Source organism: Coturnix japonica, chromosome 18, assembly GCF_001577835.2.
Source record: "Coturnix japonica isolate 7356 chromosome 18, Coturnix japonica 2.1, whole genome shotgun sequence".
Classification (NCBI taxonomy): domain Eukaryota; kingdom Metazoa; phylum Chordata; class Aves; order Galliformes; family Phasianidae; genus Coturnix; species Coturnix japonica.
In genome coordinates this window covers 7,935,257-7,953,682 of record NC_029533.1, presented here as the reverse complement: position 1 = coordinate 7,953,682, position 18,426 = coordinate 7,935,257, and the positions used below count along the sequence as shown (strand labels likewise).

General features: G+C 36.5%; 1 protein-coding gene across 3 annotated transcripts in view; it reads left to right on the top strand.

Annotated features, from left to right (window-relative positions):
- The window catches only part of ANKFN1 (ankyrin repeat and fibronectin type III domain containing 1), a 103,306-nt gene that overhangs the window by 2,652 nt on the left and 82,228 nt on the right, over positions 1-18,426 (top strand). The window contains exon 2 of one of the 3 annotated variants that reach the window (XM_032448273.1): positions 816-1,048. The gene's annotated coding sequence lies outside the window, so the exon portion shown is untranslated. Of the gene's footprint in view, positions 1-812; positions 1,049-14,024; positions 14,239-18,426 lie in introns of those variants that run through there. The other 2 variants (XM_032448271.1, XM_032448272.1) reach the window with 2 other exon arrangements.

Sequence of the window (18,426 nt, the reverse complement as noted above, 5' to 3'; positions counted from 1 at the left end):
TTCCAGAGCTCGAGTCACTCCTGAAAGTGACATCTGATATTTATGAGAGTGTTACGGTGTTACCTGTGCCCTATTGCCAAACATATAATGCAATCTTTTTCTTTAAACCCTTTCAACTGAAGGTCTCAGTCTCCTTGTGAACTTATGCCTCAAAACCTTGTTTCATTTTGCACTCTAAAATGGTCTCCAAATATTAGTAATAACATCTCCAACTTTTTCTAGTACTTGAACACAATTTTTGGGGAAGGTCTTTGAAAGAATTTTTTCTTTAGAATGTAATGGTATTGTCAGACTCATATCCTGTGTTTTCAGCCTTTAAATGATTATTTCATCCCTATAATGAGTATTGTAACCATCCCTGAGGAGGCTGGATGTGTTACTTTTTTGGGCCTGTATTTAAAAACGAATTTTACTGAACTCTTAAAAAAAGACAATAATGGAACTGCCTCTTTCAGCTGTTTTTTTATGTATTAATGGGTGTTGGTGAATTGATTCTTTTCTAATGGGTATTTAAATCCTTACCTGAAGTAATAGATATAATACCATTTTAAAGGAACACATAACTTTTGAATGCCATGATATTCATGTTACTGATTGATCAAAAATCCTTTTACAGTGTAGGTATGCCCTCATGAGCTTCCTAGCAATATTTGGTAGTTTTCTGGGGGTTCAAAATGCCACTGGAGGACAGATGACATGCGATAGGATATCATTACAGTCTAATGTGTTACTTCATGGTCTCAGGTTGCTTTTCTTTGAGTAGCTGGATACTATCAGCTGTCTGTTTCTCATCTATTGTTTCTTTTCCTCAGCAGCTGAGTAAGTGGGAGATGACAGAGCCAACGCACTGCCTGTGTTAGGGGAGCAACAAAACTCCGATAGCGATATAAATTATTGGAACAGTGCTCATCTAGGGAATTGCAGACAGACAAAGCAGCTCTGAGGAAATGCATCCCTGTCAACAAACGTTTGTTTCAGCTGAGGCTTGAATAACAGCAGAAATGAAAAGCAGAGTAATCTGGTGAGGGGAAAATGAACTGCAGCCACTGTAAGTATTTTGGAATAATTTATTACAAAGTTCATGGATCTGATGAGCAGATTACTATATGCATTTCTGGACATAAGTTTTTGTCTTTAAAGAACAAAAATTCCATTTCCTTTTATGTGATATGTGGGCAGATTATTTCTTTTTTGTTCTTGAAATATGTGGAATGGATATTTTATATGAAGAAAGGAATTTCAAATATTTGTAGGGGAGAAAACTCTTATTTTGCCTTCCAAATATATACTAGCTTCTTGATGTAAGTATATACTAATACTTTGGCTGTGTGGTCAATGTCTTTCAATGGAATGTTCTTATAAGTAGCTAATTATAGTATTTAAGACTGACAATTTCATTTCAATTTATGAAATTAATTACATTTCTACTGTTTTCTTCAATAGTCAATTTATGGGACTATGTTGATATTAGTTACATACCTGCATTCATGTACGAGCGAACTCAGTGCTAAAACTAGCAGCCTGTAATGAGTGTACATACATTTTTCTGACAGTCTGCAACAAACTTTTTTATGAACAGTTTTTCTTTAGTTTGATTCTCAACAAGAAAGTGGTGGTGTGTGTTTCCGACAGCCAATAAGTAAATTTTGCCATTAACATACACTTCATGGAACCAGTTTTGAAGGAGACAAATTAACTCCAGCCTATTGAAGACTGAGGAGCTCTGAATTGTGCAACCAACCTCAGGCTGCCATGACAAATAAGTTAAGAAAGGTCCATTTGGGTTTGCTGAAATTAGCCTGCCATGATTTGTCACTATGTTTTCCTAACAATACACTTCAGCAATGAATTGAAAGCTTCCAGCCTGCTATAGCAACGGTTTGTAGAACTGTTTTCAGAATCTCTGTGGGGAACTGCAGCACTGCACTAGCCTAGAATATTGCATGTTTCATTAACTTATTAAGAAACCTTTCTAAAGTGAAAAATGGTGGTATAACTTAGCAGGAATGTATCTCTTCTGAGAGATTTTGATTTGACTGTAGGAATTTACCTTAAGTGAGGCAATTACACTCAAAACATGGATTGCACAGAGTAGTAGATGTGGCATATGACTCCTACACCTGACTGCATGTCAGAGGAGCTTAGCACTTTGCTTTCTTTGGCATTTTTAAAAATCTCACATTATTTAAACTTTATAAAGTTACGATCAGCCTAAAATGGATGACTAACATGAGCTGACTAAGTAATGCTGTTTGAATGACAGAAGAGCCAAGAGTCCTTGGTCAGGATTATGGCCCATGTTTCAGTTGCTACTCACTCCAGCAACTTCTGTCAGGAGAAATTTACTGTGTTTCAACTTATCAGTATTAGTTTAGTTAGAGCTGTAAAGAGCACAGGGCAGACTACTTTGTTTTCTGGCTCAGTATTAAACTGCAGAACCCAACTATACAGAAACATACTTTTCTGGATTCACCTTACTGGTCACTGGTTTCCCCAGCATCTTCACCCTCTCACCCACCACCTGGTTACTGCCATCTTACTGGTAAAATCACACAATATGTAAACTATGTATTTTGTATCTTATGGTACAATAACAGCTAAGAATACACCAAATATATAAGTACATTCATTGCTTTTGCAGCCTCAGATATTTCACACTTTTCATGTAAAGCTTCCAAAAACTGTAGTGGGATGCTCCCAATTAGAGGGACAACACAGTCCTGCAACTGCAGGCTGCTCAAATGTTCTCTAGTACAGATGTGAGAGCAGTTGGCCATTCTCCAGTATCCTTCATTAAAGGTAAAGGGGTAAAATAAAAGCACAGAATTGAGTGGAGAGATTCAGAGCACTGGTTCATGCCCTTTATATGTACAAAAGTACGCCCTATAAAGTTCAGATTGAAATTTTCTGAAAGGACTCATGACATTTCTCCTGCTCTTTTCCTCATATGCCATTTTCAGTGACTATAAAATAAAACCTGTGGTTATTAAATATAGAATGTATATTTTGCTGTGGTATTCCTCTTCCATATATAGCTATCAAGATAGCTACAGATTATTTAAAGACAACCTTTTGGTGCAATTAATATGTCAGTAAAGCAAACCAAGTGGTTCTCTTTATAAAATGTCTTTCAAGCATCCTCGAGGACACATTAAATAAATCATATTTAGTAAGCTAATTAACATGATCAGAGCATGCATTCCTTCCTTATGATTAACTCTGTAGCACTGAAAGGAAAATTCTAGGTAGAACTCGTATAGTGACACTAAATACATAGATTCTTATATTCTGTACTGGAATGCATGACACACTGGCTACAGTTTAAGTAACTGTTTAAAGCAGCAGAGACATAATTCACCTAAAAGTCTGACTTTTCCTCAACAGAAGTACACAAGGCATTAAACAACTTGGACAAACAGTCTGGAAAGTTACATTATGGCCCAACTTGTTACACTTTGTTCTATTTATGTAGCAGCAAATTTTACTCTGAGTTCTGTTCTGTAATGCTGGGCCTTCAGCTTTTTTTTTACGAAAACAACAATTCACATAAGGTAAAGATAATTCATACATAGATTAGAATAATTTCCATCACTTTCTTTATGATAAATATTTAAGGGAGAAATATTACAAAAATATTAGTAATGGCTATTTTTTTGATAATATCAATAAGAACTTTGCTCTGTAGCATTGTGCTCAAGGAGTAAGATCAGTACTGATGCTATTTCATAAAATTGGTGTTACTATACAATCTCACACATAGATAAGTAAGAAATACTGCTCTCATTCTTCCGAAGTCATGTGAAACAAGCTCTGAACTGAAACAAGTTCAGATTATCTTTCAGTTTTGAAACAAAGTAGGAATGTGCCGTATAGTGTAACTTGAAAATATTAACTTTCTCAAATTAGATGCCACAAGAAGATACTGCTCATGGAACAGATTAATGATGTTTCATTATTAAAACATTTCTGATTAATAAGTACTTATAAGGAATAAATTGCACTGCTTTCAGTAATAAATTCTAATTGGTATATTTGGCACTATGGCACTGTAAAAAGAAAGAGTCACAAAAATACAGATTTCAGTCCAGCCTGTTGATTACTGTGTGTTTTCTGATTTTCCAATACAATCTTCCTACAGAAGAGAGAAAGGGAGAACTAAGTCATATGTTCTGTCTTTACTACTACATTCCTTAGAGGGTTCCATATGTTTACCTTTAGCTGACTTTAGATTCTGTGCTTTTGTGGTTGCTGGCAGGAACTGTTGAATTCTTTCATGCCTATTGATTTAATAAGGAATGTAAAGCCACATAAAGAATACCACTGGAACACAACAGTATGAAGCACAAATAATCTCTGATGAGATTCATATCTTGAATACAGATTAGGAATGCTTTGCACCCAGTTCCTTATTCGGGCTGCTACATTTAAAAATTCCAAAAGGGGGCAATCTTGCCCTCTGCCTGAAAACATATAAATATAATTAAATTGAATTAAATTGAGGAAGTCCAGCATAGTACTTTTAAGGTTCTCGTTTACCTTCCAAAGCTGAAGGGCAGCATGTAAATGATAAGAACAGTTCTTAGGCATTTGGCTTTTTATTTTTTTAATTAATTTTCAAATGCATTCCTAGACTTTAAACTTTATTAACTGCAATATTATGAATACATGAGGTCACCCTCAAAGTTGAATGGTTAAAATTATCTGATGCATTTATCTGATACATTTAACTGTAGAGATCAATCCTGCTGTTGAGTGAGAGAAACACCAAAAAAAGCCACCCCAAACCTAAAAAGCACTTATATTGTTCTTGCACATAAACAAATCTGTGATTGAGATTTAGGCAACAAATAGAATCTCTATAAGTAGAAGCTCATCTCTTTCTCCAGCTGATTGAACCATATGAATTTACAAGAAATGTGTTTTCTCCTGGACAAACGACAGCTGAATTGGTGCAAGGGGGATTCTACAAGTTTTATCATCCCATTGTATAAGTGAGAGAAATAATTTTTTTTGAAAAAAAACTTTGGGGAAATGTGTTTGCCATTCATTTTTAGTAACTTTTTTATTATGTGTATTTTTTCAATAAGATCTGTACAAATTTCCTTTCTATATGCTTTCTAAATAACATGCCAGAGACTTATCCTTTATAATTTGATGGCAGCAATAATTCAGCTATAAGAAAATGAAATGTTTCAGGTACATGATATATGTACATGTGCAAGCTGCCAAAAATATTACTTCTGTAGGTATCTGAAAGCCAATACCAAGCAATGTATAAATGTCTTAGGAGGAAAAAGCCATGAACATAAAGCAAGGGTTAGTTGCAGAAAGGCATCTGCAAGAGTTTGGGAAAAGTGCTGTGATACTGGGAAGAAGTGGAAAGCAGCACACGTGAAATGGAGAGAGCAGACATGTCCTGGTCACTGGGGGAAAGTGGATAGTTGGCAGGCAGGATGCCATCCACATTCCTTCCCTTTCCAGTCGGTGCCCCTGATGTAATGCAGTAAAGTCCATTGTGTAGCCAAGTCTGTATCCCTGTCTATCCCTGTAGTGCCATGTCATTTGAAGGAAAAGATGGGATGTGTGATTAGACCAACAGATACAGTTTGAGCAGAAGAAGTAAGACAAATTTTCAGTTATAAAAGACATTTGTTACATCTGAAATGGTGATTTTCAAGGTGAGAAAGAATCGACAGTGTTTATTCTGAATGAAACTTAATGTTGCTGATTACATAAACAGACCATGAGAGAAGAGGTGCTGGCAACTGTGCAGTAGAGGAAGATTCAGGCACTGAGAAAACTTACTGTCAGTAGTTCCTGTGGGGTAATGATGTAGGTAATGATGTAGGCTGTGTAAAGTTAACTTACAGTTAACTGATGTGTTAAGGGGAAAGCTGTGAAGTGTCGTAAAATCAGAGTTTCTGTGAAGCCCATTTGTTTTGGATATTAGTGTTTTAATTTCCAGAATTAAATGCTAGAAATATTTTGTAGGTTATTTTGAATATAAGTACTAAATCTGAGATAAGTTTGGGAGGTAGAGGATATAATGCAAAGAACATTTCAGCTTCCTTTGAATCAAACTGGCATTGAAAAAGTAGTCTGCAAGGAACTAATGAGAAGCATTCTTGCTCTTGGCTGCATATCCCAGCATGCTAGAATCATACCCTTTCAGTTTTCTCCAGATAACACCTTTCTGAATATCCTGACCTGCTTTAAGACTGAATGTCTGCTATACAGTGATAATTGTGGCATCTTGTCGATAACCTTGTACCTCAGAAACCAATACTTCAACTGAAATAGTCCCAGCATGCTGAAATGAAAGGTCTGGAACCTTAGATGTTCTTATTCCTATAGGGCAAATGAGATCTGTGCTGCTTGGAAAAAAACAGGGAGATAAAACTGAGAGGTCTGTTCTGGTTGTGGCTCAGTCTTAGATTTAGTGAGAGAACACTTCCAGTGTTGAAAAGATTTTAAAGTTTTCAGAGTCTTTTGAAGGCTGATAATTATGAATTAAAACAGAATTGGTCATTAATTTCTCTTCTTGCTGTTCAATCCCAGTAATTGTGGAGTGGCATATTTTCCCATGATAAGGGCAAACCTTACAATTAGTCATTACTACATGGAATCAGGTTAAAGCTGATAGATTACTTGTAGTAAGAAGAGCTGCAGCTTGTGATGTTTGCAAGCTTGAGCTCCAGTCCATCCAGTATGAATAAAGAGGCACAGATTGCCCAGTTGTATATGCTGAAGTTGCTCTGACCCCTGATTCACAGCCAAGAATACGGCTGGTATGGTAACAGTTCAATAAAGCATTATGGTTAAGTATGTTTTCATAAAATGTAAATGAAACTAAAATAAATTATAGTACCACTTTATTTTTATTGTGATAAGCACTATACCTAAGAAATTAATATGATTTTTTTTTTAATTTTTTATTATTTTTTTTACCTTGCTTTGCAATCATATGATGTAGACTATTTTAAACCCAGCTGTACTTTCTCCCCTCTAGAGAAGATGACCATCCCCATTGCCTCACTATCTATTTACAATCTGGAAAGAGTCATTTGGGATTTTGTCTTTCTGAAATAAACATTTGCTTATGGATTTTTTTTTTATTGTCACATCCATGGCATTTTTAAAGTAAATAGGAGTACAAGGTTTATATTATTTTAAATGTATATTGTATTTGTCTTCCCAACACTGTGGTTTCTAGTACTGTGAATAACATAGTATGGAGCCAGCCTATTAAACAGCCTGTTTTTGTAAGGAAACTGTTAGTCCACCTACAATATTCTATTGCTTACTGTGTTCTTCCAATATGCTTAGCATTCCACAACCTAAATGATCATTTGTTGAACAAATTCATGCTTTTATTAGTCAAAATACAGAGAAAACAGAGCCCCCCTGTTTCTAGATATTTGCTAATGCACGGTTAATTATCACATATAGCTTACTATAATTCATTTTACAGGGAGACCTCCTGCAGGTAACATACTAGCAGTTTATGAAGCAAAATAACCTCACTATAGATTAGAACTGTTTCACTACTGGTCAGACAGTTGCTGCTTCTAGGCCTTCTCACTTCACATTGCTAATTTGAACAAGGCTTTATTTTTATATTTGTCAGCAGCAAGACTGTAGCATGGTTGTTAAACCTCTCCCAGGCCTAATTAGAGTAGCAATGCTAGCATTCATAATGAATCTCGTGTCCTGGGTTGGAGGAGGTAGCCGTGGTGCTACAGTAGCTTCCTGGCAGACAGTTGCTGGCAGGTTTAAGGTAGCTTGTGGCTTGCAATATTAAGTGACTGTTGAAATTCATTGACTCCACTGCGGCTTATGTGTCTAGATGACAACAAGTTTACACGGTTCTTTTATAGTTACAGCAAATGGGTCCATTTAAATATTTATTAGGTGATTATGGTGATGTGAAATGGAAAAAAATTGCAAAGTACAGTATTGCATGTATAACTGTCTTAACCGTATTTTTAACAAAATATGCCTGTGGTATCATTTGAAATTACAGCATCTTTTTTTTTTTTTCCTCATAAATATTTATAGTGTATCAGTAGCTAGGAATGCTAATTTATTTGCATTTTGTTTCTTATTTAATTTGACAGGCATTTGGGTAGCCATTAAAGGCACTCACTCTGATTTGAATGAAGGATATTTCAATCAGCAGCTGAGTGACATTTTGATGGGTGTGGATGAAGTTCAGGTTTAGGAGTTCTTGCCTTTGTGAGACACAGGGAGGAGGAGTATTCCCTGTGTGTTCTCACTGATGGGAGCACCCAAATTTTCCTTCTCTAAAGCTTTTACGTTTGAAGAGTGTGTCATAGTTTTTGGATGACGTGTAGTCAACTTGTTTCATTTTATTCTTTACCCGCCTTAATGAAATTGAAGAGAACACAAAAGCCAGGTACAGGTTTTTGTAAAAATGTAACTACTCTTAACTTTATCGTATCAACAAAAGAGATTGTAGCAAGTCAGTCTCATCCAGAGGATTAGGAGAATGTGACAATGATATCCAGAGATGTCAGAGCAAATATGTACTTTGATGACATAGACACAGTGAGGAGAAATCTTGCATGATGGAGTAAATCTTCTCTGAATATAAGTTTGAGTTTATACAAAACTTAAAGATAATATTAGAAACTTGTGAAAGGAATAGTTAGAATATGACCATTTCACTCACAGAGTTATCATTAATCTTTGCTGTTATTTATGCATACAAAGTTGCTACAAGTGGCTGAAGTAATTCAAGTGCATTTTCAGACATTGCTTAGTATGTATCCACAGATCTGATATGTGCCTTTACAATTCAGTGTACATACTTTTTTTGCAGATTTTCATCATTTTCAGCAGTCTTGTAATACATTTCTTTTTCTTGTATTAAAACCAAGTGGAAATTAATTTAGTTTAACTGGGCCTTCCCTCCTTGGGTGTTCCATTTATTTTTCATTTTATGCATCTCTTTCAGTTTTGCCATGGTGCCTCCCATGGCCACCTTTGCTCTCTAAGAGATTGCAAACCATTCTTTATTAAATATTATATCAGAACACAGTCACAATTTCCATTTGTTTTTCATTTGAGCTGTCACTACAGGGGGAAAAGTTACTTATCCCATTGCAGAGTTGCAAGAGTAAGAAAGATTATGCCAGAGTGTATACTTATTTCAGGACACCTTCCAGCACCACAATACACAGCTCAGCACTGCTGTGGGCGTTGTTCTGCACCTTGTGAACATCAACAGAGAGCTTATACACTGTGTGAAGTTGAAGGCTGTCCTTCTAGCCCATTTCTCTGGTGATTTCATGAAGTCTCTGTTAAATGTTTCCCATGTGCACCTAACTTGGATGAACTTGTTGCAGCTAACATAGCCAAATTGCAAATCCAATTCAGAACCCCACAGAAGGTTGTTATCAAACATGGTTTCCTGTAATTCATTGTGAATTCATCATACAGGGTGAATATACATATGTGTCAGGACACTGAAAATGGCTGGGTTCTTGTGCATGCATAGCAACCCTCAGTCTTTAGGGTTGTCGATCTGATTCAAAAGCACTAAATCCATTTAGAAGAAGACGAAAGGGGAAAAAAGAATATTCTTTAGTTTTTTGAGTCAGAAAGTCATGTGCTGCTGTTTGCTCAGATTTTCCAGCGAGATCACTTCCTGAATGGGACTTAATATGAATAAATGTTCTGAGAAGCAGGTTCAAAAGCTAAGCATGCAGAGACTGTATAGTCTTGCTGTATCCAACCAGTGACAAGGCTGAATTTGGTTCTAGTTTTCCAGTAAGTTCAGCAAATTTCACACTTGTGACTCAGAACAAGTTTTTTGATATCTTACTTGATAATTTTGATTAAATCTTTAATTCTAACATTTCTCTTCAGGTTTAAAAGGATCTTATTGTATTTATCCCACTTGTGATTTCTGTAGAATACTTTGATTTGAAGAGAAAAAGGTCAGAATTTCATTCTAAAAGTATCTGTCAGATTACATGGCTTTATCTGTTTACAAAACATTTAAAGCAGTGTGATTATCATTAGTTATTTTAATAGAAGAATTATGTTCTCATAAAAGACCAAATTCTGTCCAAACAGTACAAAAGATGTTCTCTTCCCCATAAATACCTCAATGCAAACCTGACTGGGTAAAGAAAGATCAGATAAAATATAAAGTTCTAGTCAACTGGTGGTTTATCCTGGGGCAAAACATTGCGTTGCTTGTCTGGCCTTCCCCAGGTTTAAGAATCTTGATCAATATCTGGCTGTGTTTAGGGGACTGCATAGAAGCATACATAGAAGCACTTACTGATCTGAAGAACTGGCTTACTTTACAGTATCGGGACAAATAATTGTCGACAACCAGTAGCACAATAAACTATATTCTATCTCTATGTTTGACGTTGGAAAGTAGAAATATATATTTTTTTTCAACTGCATAAAAAAAAAATAGGAGGTCCAAGTGTCAAGACCTCAGTACTATAACGTTAAAGTTGGATAGTTTCCAGTGGAACATTTTTCTCTCAGCTAATGCCAGTTCACCAAAACCTAACACGTTGTATGAAAATGTCTATTCCAATGAAATTTTTGATGGAAATGTGCTTGGTTTGCTGCCAGCTCACCCGGTTTCCCAGCTCTCAGCTCCCCGGCATCTCACCTGGAATGGGGCCAGAAAGTCAAGTTTCTTCACGTTCCTGGCCTGTTTGGCAGTCTGCCACAAAGGATGGGAGTCTGGGCTCCCGAAAGTGGACAAGAAACCCTATACATGCACATACAACCATACACATACTCTCACAGGTCATTTAAATCCATGTCAGTTCATTCAAAGTAAAGATTTTTTTTTTTCTTTTACATAGAGGTTCTTTTAAATATGACTGTCCTATGGAAAATTCTTCATGTTGGAATTTTCATTCCAAGTTGTAACTGAAAAAATTGAGGAATATGAAAAATTTTCCTTACAAGGGAAATACTGGTTCCTATGAATCTGCATGTTATGCTGTTGACACTGAGACTATCAGCAGCTTCATCTGCATCTCTTTCTCGCTGCATACCAAGATGTATATTTGTAACAGGTGAGGTGTCCACATACTTAACAAAACAAGACGATAATTTAAGAGTTCTGTAAATAGTTTTCTTTCTTTCTTTTTTTTTTTTTTTTAAATGTCCTCTTCAGCCACATTAAACAAGGAATACAATCTTGTCTTGGTCACTTAGTTTGTGCACAGAGAGTGCAATGAGTTTCATAGTCATTTGTGGAATAATAAACTGAAAATAAGCACATATACTGAAATTCCAACTGAGTGGCTGCTGAAGCAGGAGCACTGTAGTGTACTTTTCCATAGCCTCATTTCATGCACTGCAAACTGTTCAGTTGCTTGTTATACATAAGTACATAAATAAACTTCAGTCACACTGTGTTAGCTAATTTTTGACAGGGGGGATGTGTTCATGTTTGAGACAAAACACAGTTGATTCAAATAGCCATTAATGAATTCCTCTTCTGATTGTTCTTAATACCTTGGATTAGCATAACAAAGTCAGACTCTTTACAACATCAGTACTTGAAGTAGCTAATTTTTCAATTGAGCTTTTGAGAATCTGGGATTTGTAGTAATAGATAAAGTTCTTCCTACTTCATTAAAGAAAAGTCCCTGAGTGGAATTCTAGTTCTGCAAAAGGTGACGCTGTGGTTATCAAGTCTGAGATGTGCTACCAGCACACCAAAAAACTGCTGCTTCTGTAATAAAAGAAAATGTTCATTATTCTTAAAAGCAAGAAAATATCTTTGCTGTATAAGATACTAAAATAGCTATTAAACAGATAAAATCTATTTCTGTGCCAAAGGAAGGGGATGTTGTGTAGCAGAGCTGGACTGATGCTCTCCTTGTCTCTCTCATACCAATTCAGTGTGATATTTCTTCCAGTGCCATTTTATTCTGAAAGTGGGAATGATCAGCAAAACATTCAAGTATTAATAGTAGTATTATGTACATAAGTATTTGTGAATTGATTGGATAAAATATACTTTAGGATCACTAAGGATTAATTTGGGATATTGAAGATGTTTATAATGCTTTGAGTTAAATTCAGATGTTCTAAATGTGCACATTTTTGCCCTTGTCATTGTAATAATGCTCATAAAGGCTCTATGGGTTGCAACCAGCAGAAGAAAGTGGGCGCAGAGTGTGTTGGCAGATACTTTAGTCCAGACCTAAAAACTGTCATCTCCCTTACTGTGGCTGCTCCAAATCCCAGTACCCTTTGCTTGCATTAGCCTTGGCACTGGCCTAGCAATAAGGAGCTAGGGAAACAGGATATGTGTGTATACATATAGGACTGAGCAATTCAAATTAATACCCTGAAATTTTAAGATTAATAAAATCATAAGCTTTTAACCTGGTTTCACTTTAACTGCTAGAAATGATGTAACAGTAACCTGTGCTCTCATGGGTGTTTTCTGGTGTCCCTAAATTGAACTCTTAGTTGCCCTCTCTAATCTCCTAATCTTTTTGCAAAGGAGAGCAGAAAGGCCCCTCTACAAAGAAATCTTGACTGCTTTATTTGACTTGTTGGGATGGGAGGAAAAAGGGAGGGGGGAAGTAACACATATCATGCTTTAAATACAATTCGACATGTGCAATGAAGTGACAGCTGAATTCTTCTGGCCTTTATGTCAAAGAATTGCTGCTGGAGTGCAGTATATAAGCAAAGTCGTCTCATACCGTTATCTGACTAGTGTTCTGTAAGAGCAATAGTCTGGCTGGGGGTAAAGAATCAGCTCAGCTCTTGTGAAAATAGAAGATATTCCTTAACTACCTTTCATAAAGTGAAGCTCAGCTCTTTACAGTAAGACTGAACTAGTTCTGACCTCTCTCCACTGTCACAAGCACTCACAACTGCTCTCTGGCGGAATGAGAAAAATTTGATTTCCATACAGAAGTGCATTATTTATGATTCTGAACTTTAGTCTACTCATTCAGACATGATCTTACAATTTTTTCTGCTTGTTCTCTGGACACATTATGGGCTGAGATAAGTCTATGCTTTTGGATCTGGATTCAGGCCTTTGACCATTTCTACCCTGTAATGTTAAGGCAGAGACAAGTAATTGTACAGAATTCTGGGATACTGTTTTTCATGTCACCTCAAAGAGAGAGGGAGATACCATTGTTTTGTGCAGTGTGTGTTTTACTATATATCTTCCTACAGAAGCTGATGTTCTTATTGCAAACAAACCGTTTTGAGGTTAGATTCAAGGTGTTACTGTCCCTGATGTACTAACCTTCACAACAGTTATTATTAGCTCTTAATGTTATATGACAACAAACTCACACATAAATCACCTTTATTCAGGTGGATACATGTGACACTTCCCATTATATTTCTTAAAACCAGGGATGGATACAGATGTGAAGTGGGGGCTCCTAGCTTCAAGTGCTATATTGGACTGATAGATTTGGACCAGTACAAAATGTAGATTCTCAAATATTTGGGGTTGAGGAACAAAGCTGTTGCAGTGCTGGTGCTGAGGCAGCAGAGAACAGTCACTGAGAACAGCATTAGGGATTTTGGCTTGGGTTTTTATAGGAGCCAATGGAAGCAATGGCTTATCAGAGATGCAATAGCCTAGTCTGTACTGACTACAGATTGAAAGCTCGTATTTGATGCTATTGAACTCTCTCCATTTGCAGTAATAAACTGAATCTGGTTTCTTGATATATCTTGCTGTAATCAGCTACTCTAATCCCTATAGCTGCTTACAATAACTAAATTAAACTGTGTGCAGTGGTGTATCACCCATCAGATGGCACAGATGAGTTCTACAGCCTCCCTGGGGTCACCCAAATCAACTGTTAATAGCTGTTTTTAGTGTAAGAGTTCCTAAGCATCTTCATTTTTTTCTTTGGTCATAAGATACTCTGGAGGGCTTTTTTCTTCCTGAAATTGTTATGCTGTTTTCGGTACTTAAGAGAAAGATTCCAAACGAAGCAGCCATTCTTAACCTATGCAGACAAAGGGAGTGGTTCCCTTAGCAACAGGAACCATGTGGAGGTTCTCAGAGAGCTCTCTTTTCCCCCTACTCGTGTTTTCTTTTAACTCAACATTTTGCACAGCATCTTGCATGGAGACTCCGACAGCTGGGCTGGAGGCAAAACAGTTCTTCCGGCTGTAGCTAACCAGTGCTCGAAAAGCAATTGTTCTACACTCATCAGACAGAAAAAATGATAATCATGGGTAAGTGAACTGGCACACAATCAGAGTTCATGCTGTGGAGGGGGAAAGTTTACTGGCTGGCTACCAGAAGTGTCCAGCACTTACCAGTAGGCACGTATATTTGAAAATGGGTTACTACTGTGATGCTTGTTTACTGTTAAGATCGTATGTCTGCATTTAGTAATTCAGGGCTTTAAAACACTGGCACAACAGAGTTCTAGTCCTTAGTGTGCTACTGACTTTCTTTATAGCCTTGGACATGTCAGCTAATCTATTTGTTTTCCTCCCCCATTGACTAAATGGGGACTCTATACCATGAGCATGTTGAAAGGGCTGTAAATTATTGCAGAATTATACTGTATTACATGGCAAAATTATATCTGCTTCTGAAGTTAATGATAACATAAAGAATTTGGGATGAAATATTCATCTTTCACTGAAGATGTAACTCAACTTTTCTGTAGATTGATCAAGTTTCTTTTCTTCATGGTACAATATTACAGACTTGAGATGTGTGCATTTGCAGTTGAGTATGATGTATAAATAACAGAAACAGAGCAGTTGATTTCCCTCAAAATAGATATAGCATTGGTAAAGTTGCAGCCGTGCTTCTGTGAAATGCAGCTTATTGTATCGTAATGGATTTAAATCTTTGTGTGTACTGAAGTAAACACTTGTTCTGCTGTACCTGAGGTGTTACAGATTTCAATATATCTTGCCAACCTCAGCTGAAAACCTTCACGTATAATCTCTGTACATTTGTGCCATTTTATCTACAAAGAAACATCCAAATTTGTCCAATTTGAAGTCTGTTACTTTGTGGGGGAGTTGCATAAGAGGTGAATTTCTCTCTCCTTTCTTCCTAATTTAAGGTATGGAGTTCCTCTGATCACAATTTTTTATCACATTTGCATTGAAATTCAGGCACTAGAGTTCATATTTGACAAATAATACTGCATACTGATCATTTGGATGCAGACTTCCTTTTTTTCCACAGCTACAGATGGGTTTCCTGGTGTCGCAGTGAATGTGTTCAGCAGTACAGGCAACTTAGTTGCTCTTATTTCAACTGTGATTACTGCAGAAAAAAAGCAGTCATTGCAACTATGTGTGCAGAGTAGCTGCAGAAGTGTCATACATCAGATATCCACTGTCAGTAATGTACTGCCGATCCTCCTCCTTCTGTTCCTTGGTAATGCTAATCATCTACATATCACTTTCTATGTACTTTTACGGCACCCAATACAACTGAGCTTTTCCTACATGATCACAGGTTAAAACAGTCATAACACTCTGTTTTGCATGGTCATTTAGAATTTGTCTCTTAACTCCAATTAAAGTAGGAAAAATTGCTGTATTTGCACCCTTATGAGTACTGTTAGATTTTGTGATTCATGAGGAAGTCAATTATGTATTAGAATTGAAATGAATCGTTCCTCTTTTCTCTCTGTGGTTTTATTTCACTCCTTTTATGCTCCACTTCAAATAGTGTTTCTGCAGGAGTCATTTATACCAGCTAAAGTACAAGATTAAAATATTTAGCACTTAGGAGGCAGTCTGAGTTCCAAATTACAATTCATTATACGTATTGTGTAACAGATGAAGAACCTCCTTTGTATCACTCTTATTCTATTTTCCTTTTAAGAAAAAAAATTAATTAATTACAGATTAATGTTCTTGATTGTTTCTCCCATCTCCATTTGTTGTCCTGTTCTATGATATTCCTTCACTGGTCATTTTTCCCAGTCTTGTCGAGCAAATGATTTTCATTCCAGTAAACAAAATGTCAGTCCTTTTGCCAGGCCCACTATTAGTGATTCTGTATGAATAACCCACTGAGAGGCACTTTATGTTACTTAGAAGAAATGTTTGTACTGCTATTAGCAGTAGTTATACTGTGCCTTTCATCCAAGCATTTGAAGTGTACTGCAGACGTACATGAAGCCTCCCCAGAAAGCTGGAGACAAGGAAGTAATACTAAGGGATCACTTCACCCAGAAACTAAGTAAATAACAAGAACTCTAATAATCTACAAAGGTTCTGTATATCTTACAGCAGGAAGTAAGGATTTGATGTAGAAGTGGATTACATTGCTACCAACACCTATGTCAATGTCTTGATGCTTCACACATAGGATACATATATAAAGCGAGCTGAAACTGAAGAAAAAGTGGATGTTAGTTTTAAAGATTAAATGAATGAATGATGATTGGCCCATAGGAAGAGTTAAGAGAAGCTTATTTATGCAGCTGGCAGCCAAGAAGTTGGATAAGTTTCATGCTGTTAGTAAGATGGATAATCACACACAGATTCAGTTTCAGGATTTTACCAGTTTTGTATGCTGTATGATTTTTCAACACCAAGTAAAAGGCAAGGCTTACAATATGAGTATTTCTCTTTTTCAGTCTGATTTATTCATTAAAAGAGCAACAGGCATAACTTCTTGAAGGTACCTTTGGCTAAGAAGTAAATCATACATTAGTTTGTGCCTGCATCATGGCTTTTTGTATTCTAGTACCTAAACAAGGATTGGTGTGATGCTGCCCCTAGCAATTAATTAACATTCATCTGAACCATTGCTGAAAAACGTTGCTGTTGCATGAAGGTAGACAGGGGGCATCCTGTTCTGTAAAATCTTATCAGCATCTTTTCTAGGGAAAGCTAGAAAATGGTAGGAATTGTATTGTTTAAGTACTGACTCTGGGAACACCTACTTGGCAAATCTTGCTGCATACCTAGAGAGTGGAAGTAATGTACCAACATATATTGATAGAGGTCCCAAATCTTTCATTGCACTGCCATCCCTTTTAGTCATGTTGTATCACTGAGCCAAATACAATTATTGTTGTCGCATATACTAACATGCTCCTTGTTAGGTTATGGCTGTTGTAAAACACTTAACCAGTGGGTTTAGATTGTTCCAGGTCAGTGAAGACCCACAAGAGCACTCTAGTTTTTAAGATGTGGTAAATCTAGCACCTTCATGCCCTCAGATTTGTAACCAATTCACAAATACCATGTGTGAGAGAAGATTTAACAGACATTTCTCCTCTCTACTTTAGTGTTATCACCAGAGGCTTAACAGATGGCCCTATGGAGAGCAAGTATTAATTCCTAATGCTCTAATTTCTGATCAATTGCCTCTAGTAATTGTCTGGTCACTGGGCTTCTGTAGTTGTTTTTTCCCCTTTCTATGAAAAGTTGATTTCACTTCTTTTTTTGTTTGTAGGTGTTGCCTCTTCATACTTAATCTTCCCTTATTCTTACACACAGTACTTAGAATGTTTTCTTTATTTTCCCTTCTTCCTCTACTGTTCCAGTGCAATTATGAAGAAGTACATAAATGGGTGTTTATAGAGTCTACTATCTGGAAGTTGTTCTGAATTTTAATAGATGTATCCATGGGTTCATCCTTAAGTTTCCTGTCTATTACTTTGGACAGATGCAGAAAAGTTAAGTGGCATGGTCTTCAAAATAAATGTTTTATAGTTTCGCTGCCTGTTCTTCTCTATCTCTAAAAAAATTCTCTTTGATCTAAAATGATAAAGCCAAGAGCTGAAAAAAAGGCTCATTTTCTATCTTGTGTCATCTTCAAGCCCATGTGTTAAGTATCATCAAGTTTGATACACATTGATCTCATTCTGCAGTAGTAAAACCTGAATATTTGGAGTGAGTTTTGAAGGAATGTCTAGAAGTTCTGTATGAGTTTAAAGTTGACATCTAAACTTGCTTTCCCCAGAAGCTCATCAGAAATGCATATAAAATGGTTTTGAGTTGAAAATTCTTGCCTAAATGCAGATGGTAAGCAGAGAAAGATAGAAATCCATGGAGGGATTCTAAAACACCTTTATCTAAACCTTTTGAGGCTAATGTCTCCTTTTCCATTCTGACAGTATCGAAATTAATGATCTTTGGATTTAAATTTCACATGGAGTCAAGCAGAGAAAATGTACCTGAATCCAAGTTTCTTCTAAATACAAAGTTGCTGCAGCTTTTGTTCAGAGCTAATCCCTCTGTGAATCATATGGCAACGCTCAGCATGCCTGTTCTCCTGAAGATGTTCCTTTGAGGTCAGCAATTGTCTCAAGCAAATATTTGCCACTTCATAAATCTCTGCTTGTATAGGCTGGATTCTATAGCCTCTTCTTTGGGCAGTGCAAGATTATACTACAGCTATCAGGCATCACCATGGAAGTAGCAAATTCTTTG